Source organism: Notolabrus celidotus, chromosome 24 (assembly GCF_009762535.1).
Source record: "Notolabrus celidotus isolate fNotCel1 chromosome 24, fNotCel1.pri, whole genome shotgun sequence".
NCBI classification, from domain to species: Eukaryota; Metazoa; Chordata; class Actinopteri; order Labriformes; family Labridae; genus Notolabrus; species Notolabrus celidotus.
Window position 1 is genome coordinate 11,434,203 of NC_048295.1, and position 10,391 is coordinate 11,444,593.

The following is a 10,391-nucleotide window of genomic DNA, read 5'->3' on the forward strand; positions in this document are numbered from 1 at the left end:
CGAGCTCGCTCCAGGCTTGTGTGCAAGTAGCTTCGGAGTGAGCCATCTTACTTCATTCCTATCTTTGTCAAGAGTTGGACATGTCCAGAACCAATCAGAACAGAGGTTCACGGAAGTATCCATCCATCCATTTTCTTCCGCTTATCCAGGGTCGGGTTGTGGACGTAGCAGTCCTAGCAGATTGACTCAGACATCCCCAGGCGATCCCAGACCAGGTGGGATATATAATCCCTCCACCGAGTTCTGGGTCTTCCCCGGGGGCCTTCTCCCAGTTGGATGTGCTTGGAACACCTCTAAAGGGAGGCGTCTGGGTGGCGTCCTTGTCAGATGCCCGAACCACCTCAGCTGACTCCTTTTGACGCGAAGGAGCAGCGGCTCTTCTCCAAGCTCCCTCTGGATGACCGAGCTCCTCATCCTCTCTCTAAGACTGAGCCCAGACACCCTTCAGAGGAAACTCAATTCAACCGCTTGTATTCAAGATGTTATTCTTTCGGTCATGACCCACAGCTCATGGCCAGAGGTGAGGGTTGGAACGTAGACCAACTGGTAAATTGAAAGCACTTACGAACAAGCCCCAAGATGCTTAAACTCCCCCACTTGGGGCAAAGTCTCGCTCCCAACCAAGAGAGAGCAATCCATCGTTTTCCAGCAGAGAACCATGGCGTCAGACTTGGAGGTGCTGCCTCAAAGAAGTAGTCTAATTGAAAACATTCAGACTATGCTTTGTAGCATAGCTTTAAAACATGTTGACTTCCACACTTAAGCGCTGAAACAGCATATAATCGTCAGCGTAACAACAGATTCTTCCGCTCACCCCCTAACGGTTCCTCGCCCTTTGGCCTTATTGCCATCTTGTGCAGATGCTCCCTGTACTGCAGGCAAAAGCAGCTGAACATTTATTTATGTATGACTGTGAAGCAGTGAAAAAAAGACACAGTGCTCCGATGAGGGAAAAGCAAAACAGTGATGATACGGTGCAGCACTCGAGATCGTCGTTTTGATTAGGCATCAGCAGATGTTCTCTTGGCTTTATCAGACTCCGCTCAATCTGTCACCTCGCTTCCTTCCCGTCCTTTTGTTCTACGCCATCCATTTGAATTCCTGTTATCTCATTCAAACTAATCAGCCTCATATTACAGATAGCGCACCTTCTTTTTTGAAAGGTATCCTATTGATTCCTCAGAACAATAGAGGGTGCTCCTCTTTTTTTTCCTGACAGCTTGTCATTAGCAGTCCACAGCAGCAGCAGGTCCCACACAGTGCTGAATAATAACACACATGCATGCTCATTCCCCTGCAGGATGATGAAGCTGAGTGTAATATGATTACTGGCTGTCCCTCTGTGACCTGAGAGTGTTTAAAAAAAAACACTGAATGCAGTCAATAAATTGAAAACGCTAACTATCCACCTGCTGTCCATCGGGAGCCGTTATGATGAACCTGTTGAGAGCAGCAGGATGGGAGAGTCCCAGTGCAAAGCTTCCCTAACTAGCCAGGAATGTTCCTACCACATGGGCTAACACTCCCTGTAAGTTCTGATTATGTGTCAAGACAAGGTTCTGAGTGTAATATTCAAAGAACATCTTAAGGATGTTTCTCGATCTAATTAATGTTCCTTTATTGTTTACTATTAATGGAAGAAGAACATTTTGTCTTTAACATACAGAGGATGTTTTGATAATATTCTTTAGGTAACAGACTAGGTTCTGAGTGTAATATTTAAAGAACATCTTAAGGATGTTTCTCCATCTAATTAATGTTCCTTTATTGTTTACTATTAATGGAAGAAGAACATTTGGTCTTAAACATTCACAGGATGTTTTGATAATATTCTTTAGGTAACAGACAAGGTTCTGAGTGTAATATTCAAAGAACATCTTAAGGATGTTTCTCGATCTAATTAATGTTCCTTTATTGTTTACTATTAATGGAAGAAGAACATTTTGTCTTTAACATACAGAGGATGTTTTGATAATATTCTTTAGGTAACAGACAAGGTTCTGAGTGTAATATTTAAAGAACATCTTAAGGATGTTTCTCAATCTAATTAATGTTCCTTTATTGTTTACTATTAATGGAAGAAGAACATTTTGTCTTAAACATTCACAGGATGTTTTGATAATATTCTTTAGGTAACAGACAAGGTTCTGAGTGTAATATTTAAAGAACATCTTAAGGATGTTTCTCGATCTAATTAATGTTCCTTTATTGTTTACTATTAATGGAAGAAGAACATTTTGTCTTTAACATACAGAGGATGTTTTGATAATATTCTTTAGGTAACAGATAAGGTTCTGAGTGTAATATTTAAAGAACATCTTAAGGATGTTTCTTGATCTAATTAATGTTCCTTTATTTTGAACTATAAAGGAAATAAGAACATTTTCAGATGATTTTTCGAAAATAGTCTTTAGGTAACAGGCACAGTTTCAAGGGTCATTAAAAGAACATCTTAAGGCTGTTATCAATTCCAATAATGTTCCTTTTTTGTTAACTATTAATGAAAGAAGAACATTTTGTCTTAAACATTCAGATGATGTTTTATTAATAACTTTAAGTATCGGACCAGGTTTTGAGTGTAATATTCAAAGAATGTCTTAAGGATGTTTATGAATTTAAATAATGTTCCTTTATTGTTAAATATTAATGAAAGAAAAACATTTTGTCTTTAACATTCAGATGATGTTTTGACAATATTTTTAAGGTAACAGATTATTGAATGTTTTCTACAAAGTGTTTCCATAATGTTAAATGTTTTCAGGATGTTTCTGAGGCCTCAAATCACAAATAACATTCTTTGGGTTGCAGATTATTGAATGTTTTTAGATTACATTATCTGAGAACAAATTGTGAAGATAACTAAAACTTCCCGCTGAGAATGTTTCAAGAACATTAGGGCACTTTTGTCATATTGTCACATTTTATTCATGTTTTTAGAGAATCTTACTTAAGAACATTCTGTGAACACAACTAAAACTTCCTACTGAACACATAACAGTAGCATTCTCTGTAAAAATGACAGAACCTTTATTGAAAACAAAGAATGTTCCTTTCTTAACTTTTAATGAAAGAAGAACATTTTGTCTTTAACATACAGAGGATGTTTTGATGATATTCTTTAGGTAACAGACAAGGTTCTGAGTGTAATATTAAAAGAACATCTTAAGGATGTTTATCAGTGATGTTCCTGGGTTGCACTCTTGCCTACAAAGGAAGCATTTTTGATGTTGTCTGGATGGATGTGATACTTCAGAGGTCATTTTAAACTTCTCAAGGACTTCTCTTTGCTGTTTTTTGGTTTTCTGAGGAGGCTGTTTGAGCTGAAATCTGCAGAATTCTCGCCTTGGGGAGACCTCAGCAGGCCCCTGCTGCGCGTCTCTGTGTTCCTCGCGTCAAAAAACAGGAGGCTTGACTCAAAAAGAATTATCAAACAAATGCATGTCTAACAGAATAATGATGGAGAACTTTCAGAACCATAGCTGGGACTTTCTTTTCTTTGGTTTTTGTATTATGAGAAATAGAAACTCTTGGAAAATTCATCTGTCCAGATGCATAAAGCATCACAAGCTCGGAGGAGGAATCTCAAGAGGGCCGGATTCTGTGAAGCTGCAGATGTTTCGCTTCTAATTCAGCATGAGGCATTAGAACTTTCAGCCATGAGCGTGTCAGCATAATTCATAAAGATTCTCAGACTGAGGAGTTCAAAGGAGATGAAGACTTTTTAACTTACATGACAACTTACAGTAGTTAAGGAGTGTCGCAGTGGTGAGACTGTCAGTCACCATGAAGAATGGCAACTATCACAAAGTTCTTTAGAGGACAGAGCTCTTAAATGTCAACCTAGATGTGAAATTCGACATAGTTTGAAAATAAATTCAAGTCAAATATTTAATCTGCTGATTTGGCAAGAAGTAGCTTGTACTGGGTTCAATTCATTTTCTGTCTAACTTCTTTATCTGATGGAGCCCCAGTGGTGACATTAATGAAAAGTTCAGGCACCTCTCCTTTGGAACCATCTACAAGTAAGAGTCCTGGAGGCAGACACCATTTTTTGGGCCATTATTGACAGGACAGCTGAAGAGAGATAGGAAATGTGGGGAGTGGAGAGTGGGGGAAGACATGCAGCAGATGGTCGAACGGATGACCTGTACAAGTGGGGCACTTTGACCGCTAGGCTACCAGTGACCTGTGACCTCGGCTTAAAACTGGAAGCCAGTGCTGGCTCAAGCTTGAACCAGCTCTTAGTTATGCTGCTATAAGCTTACCCGATCCGCTGCGGCCAGGCTGGAGTCATGTGACCGAGGTTTCCCCGCGGTAATCCCTGAATCAAGGATTCTCCTCCTCCTCCTCTCCTCATCCATGTTGTCTTTCTGGTCCTCTGAAAACCTCTGACCTGTTGACTCCAGGCCTGGCTCCGCTCATCATGACGGTTTGTTGTTGTAGGTAAGTGAAATGAAGTGTTTTATTCTGAAAATTAACCGGATGTTGTCATTTTGTTGTGGTGCCTGACTTCCTGTCCCGCTCCATCTGCTCTGTTGAGATTGATGCGGCAAAAATAGAAGCCTTGTGTATCTGATTAAGAGGGCTCTGACCTGCTGGATCAGAGACGCACCTGGAACGCAACGGAGTGGATCCAGTGGAAGTTAACACATTGACTGGAATAGAAACCTATCAGATCCGGTGCTGTCACTAGGTTAGACTGCTATAGGTTAAGACTGCTGGGGGAACTGACACACTGGGATCCTGTCTCTTACTTTAACTCTCCCTGTTGCATTAAAGTTCCTAACCATAGTCCTTTCTGGAGTCCCTGAGCTCCCTTGTCTCGTAGGTTCCTCTGACGTTGCCGTAGACGTCCTCCTGCTGTGGACGTTCCAGTGGCTACAACTACTACTATCCGTCTCACCACTATCATCTCTCTCTCTCTTCATCTCCCTCTATCCCTCTCTCCAACTCGGTCTCATCAGATGTGTGTCTAACATGAGTCTGGTCCTGCAATCCCCCCCCTCTGTGTTTTATTCCAAACTGCATGCTACATTCTCCCTGACCTGGTTTTCGTGGCCTCTTTACCCCCAGAGTTCATGTGAGAGACACTGTTTGAAATGCAAAGCAGTACATCCCGTCAGTTGTCCAATGTGAGTACAAAGGCCTCCAGTGAAGTTACCTCATATTAGGCAACGGGACATCTGTTCAAAAAAGCTGCCGGCATACTCAGCATGGATGTGTTTCACTCCGAAATACACTCCGTGCAGTTCTGTGGGCAGCAGCATGAACCTCCAGCCGACTCAGTGACACTGATCTGATGCATAAAACCCTGTCTTTAATGGTTTCGCAGATATAAATCTTACTCTCCTTGCCCTGCAGGATCCAGTTCTGTCTCCTCGATTCTGTCACATCCACTGACTCCTGCTCCATTGTTGTCTGATTTGTGGAAAGCTATCAGTTGCGCTTCTACCCTCGCTATCAATCATCTACTGTACAAACAACATGGAGACTGTCAACACATTGTGGCAATGAAAAATGCAATTTGACAGCAATGTTTAGATAAGGGCTGAGCACTGTATCTACACAGAGGCTGGATTAGAGAGGGGAATTAATGCAATTCCAGAAATCAAGCTTTACATGCAGCTAAGGGTGAAAGTCATTATCAGGCGATGGTTAATCCCCAATAATAATATAAAAATGATCATTTATTGGGATTACATGAACTACTCTCTTCATTTGGTCCCTAGGTGGTGCCTCAGACTCTTTCATTTGGTGGTTTTTCCTCTATACCAATAGTGGTCTCAGTAAAGAACAGTCTCATGCACCTCAATAATGACATATACCGATTAGCCCTACCTTTAGGACCACCTGCCCTCCATTGTGTGGCGTCATCTCCCATCAAGTCAAGGCTAAATTAGCCCTAGCTCTGAAGTTCTGAAGGTGGCTATCTAGCACCAAGGCGACACCAGCTGATCCTGTAAGTCATGTAAGTTGCGGGTTTGGGGCCTCCAAGGGTCAGATGTGGTCGTCCACCTCAATGCACCAATGCTTGATTGGGAAGAAATCTGAGGAACTTGGTGGCCAAGTTAGCACCTTGAACTTGGTCTTTCCCCGGGCCACCTTCTTCCAATGCTTTGTAGTCCAGTTCTGGTGCACATGTCCCAATTGTAGGCGTTTTCAGAGGTGGACAGGGGTCACAACTCAGCCCCATACGCAAATAACTGTGATGCACGGTATGTTACAACACCTTCCTATCAGAACCAGTGTGCACTTTTTACAGCAATTTCAGCCCCAGTAGCTCCTCAGTTGGATGGGACCAATCCTTGGCCTTCTATTGTGGAAGTGCAAAAAACTGCAGTCCCTCAAGTGTCCACTAGAGGTTGGCCCCAAAAGCCAAATAACCCCCATTTAGTCCTATGTTGAAATGAACATTGCAAACAAGTTTATAGCCTGGTTCAAAAAAGTATTTTGGTTAACTGTATGGGGGGGTTTAATATTCTGTAAAGGCATCTCTTATCAGTGATGTTGCTGGGTATGCGTCCTGAGTCTCTAGGACCTCATAATGCGGGAGAAACCCCCCCAAAAATGAAGTCCACAATGTTCACAAGTAGTGAACTGTAACAGTTGTGGACAGGCGGGTTAGCAGTTAATAGGGGAAGCGCCATCTGATGACAACATGACACATAATTTATTAATGCGCTTAAGCTAACATTAGCTACATTAGTTCAGAGTAGCAGAAAGACCAATCATGTCTGATAGGAGGGGGCCAGTGTGCTTGTGTTCAGCACTGAATGCCATCATTGTGTTTCAAACTTCTAAAACTTTTCAGCTGCTAAAGCTAGCTTTGTCTCATTATTAAGACAATGGTGGGAGCCAATGGTGTGAGAGAATACAGCTAGCTGGCTGATACTTTCAGCTGCTAAAGCTAACATAGTTTCATTATTAAGACATTGTTGCAAGCCAATGCTGAAGCATACTCGCTTTGATTGGACTGTTAAATGAGCTAATTCACATAGTAGAGTTGACCCCAACTGTAGGGACTGATAGCTCAGAGGCCATCCTTGTGCTCCAGCCACTTTCTCAAGAAAGGGGTCAAGCTGACCAGGATTCCTTATTGCTATTACACTTATTTTTTAACAAGTACTTCATACAACCACACTTCCAAAAAAAGTAGAACCGTCCCTTTAATGGTTCTGAGCCTTGTGGAGCTTCCAGACGTTAAAAGCAAACTCAGGTGGATGTGACACGGCAACAAATTCCATGTGCCAGTAGAGCTAGCATTACAGAACCTGTGCTTCTATTTCATAAGGCTTTCATTACAGCTGAGTAATTGTTTCCAGCAGTAAGATTACAGTAAAGAAATTGAGCATGACTCCCCCTCATATTGTCGCTGGCGTCGGCCTGTTGTGTTGAATTAATCCTGGGAGGATCCAGTCTGCTGTCTGAGAGATAAACGCAGAGTATTTTAGGTTGTGTCACTAGGTTAGACTGCTATAGGTTAAGACTGCTGGGGGAATTGACACACTGGGATCCTGTCTCTTACTTTAACTCTCCCTGTTGCATTAAAGTTCCTAACCATAGTCCTTTCTGGGGTCCCTGAGCTCCCTTGTCTCGTAGGTTCCTCTGATGATTGATTGATTGATTGATTGATTGATTGATTGATTGATTGATTGATTGATTGATTGATTGATTGATTGATTGATTGATTGAATGTCATCTTTGTGTTTCAAACTTCTAAAACTTTTCAGCTGCTAAAGCTAGCTTTGTCTCATTATTAAGACAATGGTGGGAGCCAATGGTGTGAGAGGATACAGCTAGCTGGCTGATACTTTCAGCTGCTAAAGCTAACATAGTTTCATTATTAAGACATTGGTGCAAGCCAATGCTGAAGCATACTCGCTTTGATTGGACTGTTAAATGAGCTAATTCACATGGTAGAGTTGACCCCATCTGTAGGGACTGATAGCTCAGAGTCCATCCTGGTGCTCCAGCCACTTTCTCAAGAAAGGGGTCATTGGGGTTATTGCTATTACACTTATTTTTTAACAAGTACTTCATACAACCACACTTCCAAAAAAAGTAGAACCGTCCCTTTAATGGTTCTGAGCCTTGTGGAGCTTCCAGACGTTAAAAGCGAACTCAGGTGGATGTGACACGGCAACAAATTCCATGTGCCAGTAGAGCTAGCATTACAGAACCTGTGCTTCTATTTCATAAGGCTTTCATTACAGCTGAGTAATTGTTTCCAGCAGTAAGATTACAGTAAAGAAATTGAGCATGACTCCCCCTCATATTGTCGCTGGCGTCGGCCTGTTGTGTTGAATTAATCCTGCGAGGATCCAGTCTGCTGTCTGAGAGATAAACGCAGAGTATTTTAGGTTGTGTCACTAGGTTAGACTGCTATAGGTTAAGACTGCTGGGGAATTGACACACTGGGATCCTGTCTCTTACTTTAACTCTCCCTGTTGCATTAAAGTTCCTAACCATAGTCCTTTCTGGGGTCCCTGAGCTCCCTTGTCTCGTAGGTTCCTCTGATGTTGATTGATTGATTGATTGATTGATTGATTGATTGATTGATTGATTGATTGATTGATTGATTGATTGATTGATTGATTGATTGATTGATATCTTTGTGTTTCAACTTCTAAAACTTTTCAGCTGCTAAAGCTAGCTTTGTCTCATTATTAAGACAATGGTGGGAGCCAATGGTGTGAGAGAATACAGCTAGCTGGCTGATACTTTTAGCTGCTAAAGCTAACATAGTTTCAATATTAAGACATTGGTGCAAGCCAATGCTGAAGCCTACTCGCTTTGATTGGACTGTTAAATGAGCTAATTCACATGGTAGAGTTGACCCCATCTGTAGGGACTGATAGCTCAGAGTCCATCCTGGTGCTCCAGCCACTTTCTCAAGAAAGGGGTCAAGCTGACCAAGATTCCTTATTGCTATTACACTTACTTTTTAACAAGTATTTCATACAACCACACTTCCAAAAAAAGTAGAACCGTCCCTTTAATGGTTCTGAGCCTTGTGGAGCTTCCAGACGTTGAAAGCAAACTCAGGTGGATGTGACACGGCAACAAATTCCATGTGCCAGTAGAGCTAGCATTACAGAACCTGTGCTTCTATTTCATAAGGCTTTCATTACAGCTGAGTAATTGTTTCCAGCAGTAAGATTACAGTAAAGAAATTGAGCATGACTCCCCCTCATATTGTCGCTGGCGTCGGCCTGTTGTGTTGAATTAATCCTGCGAGGATCCAGTCTGCTGTCTGACAGATAAACGCAGAGTATTTTAGGTTGTGCTTCCTTGAAGCCGACAGCCGTTTTTTGTTGACATCATGAAATACTTTTTCGCCCAGCGTGATTCAGTCTCGTCCAATTTATGTCACACATTCGGAGCCTGCAAGCTGCGCCGCTTAATTGGCAATATGAGATATTTTTAACCTGTCAGACCATTTGTTGAAAATCAAGCAAGAAAAAAAAGGGGCACAAAGAGGAAGTACGTTCAAGGAGCACTTTCTTGTGATTATTTGAACATTTTCAAAAGCCTTTGAATGCAAGCTCACTGTGTTTGGAATAAATTGAACCCCCCTGCACCGCTGCCCTGCCCGCTCTTGGTTTTACATACCATTCATCATCATGAGATCATACTGCAACTGGCAGATAATTTGAAATTAAATCCCATTTATTAAATAACGGCAGTGGATCATTTCTTTCAGTGTGTGACTCAGTGGCCAGCCAGTGGAACCAATGGGGAAATCGATACGGCAATTCACCTAAAAATTAGCAATCATGAATACGGATGAGAAATGCACCAATATGGATCTTTGAGGGCTGCAGTTTCTGGATTCAACAAAAGCAGATGACAATTAAACGGGGAATTACAGTTCATAAGATGGACTGTCACAGACTGGGAGGCTGATTTGATGAGATGGGAATAAATGCTGGGGCTGTAAATGGGATAATCTGTCTCCCTAAGCTTAGGGCCAAAGTCATTTCACGTGTCTGTTTTTCTTCCCCACATCCTGACATGTTTAATTGTAATCGTCTCATGTCTCACAGTTTTTATTTATAGCACGTCAGACGTCGTATAAAATTGGCAGTGATGCAACATTGGCTGTAGATCCACTGTTACTCATCTATCCCCTTCCTCCTTTATTTAGTCCCTTGTTTTGTTGTTTATTGAACATCCATCACTGTTACAAAAAATCAGTGAGTAGGAGTGTGAAATAAGTGGGAGTGTGGGTGAGAGACCCTCAGCCTTTTGACATGATTGCAATCAAACAGAGTGCAAATAAAATAACAGGTTCTCCGTATGTTACACACCATTGTTGTTGTTCCCCTCTGAGTTATTTATTACAGGATCTTCCTTTTTTTCCTGTCTTTTCGTTGCACTATATTGCTGCA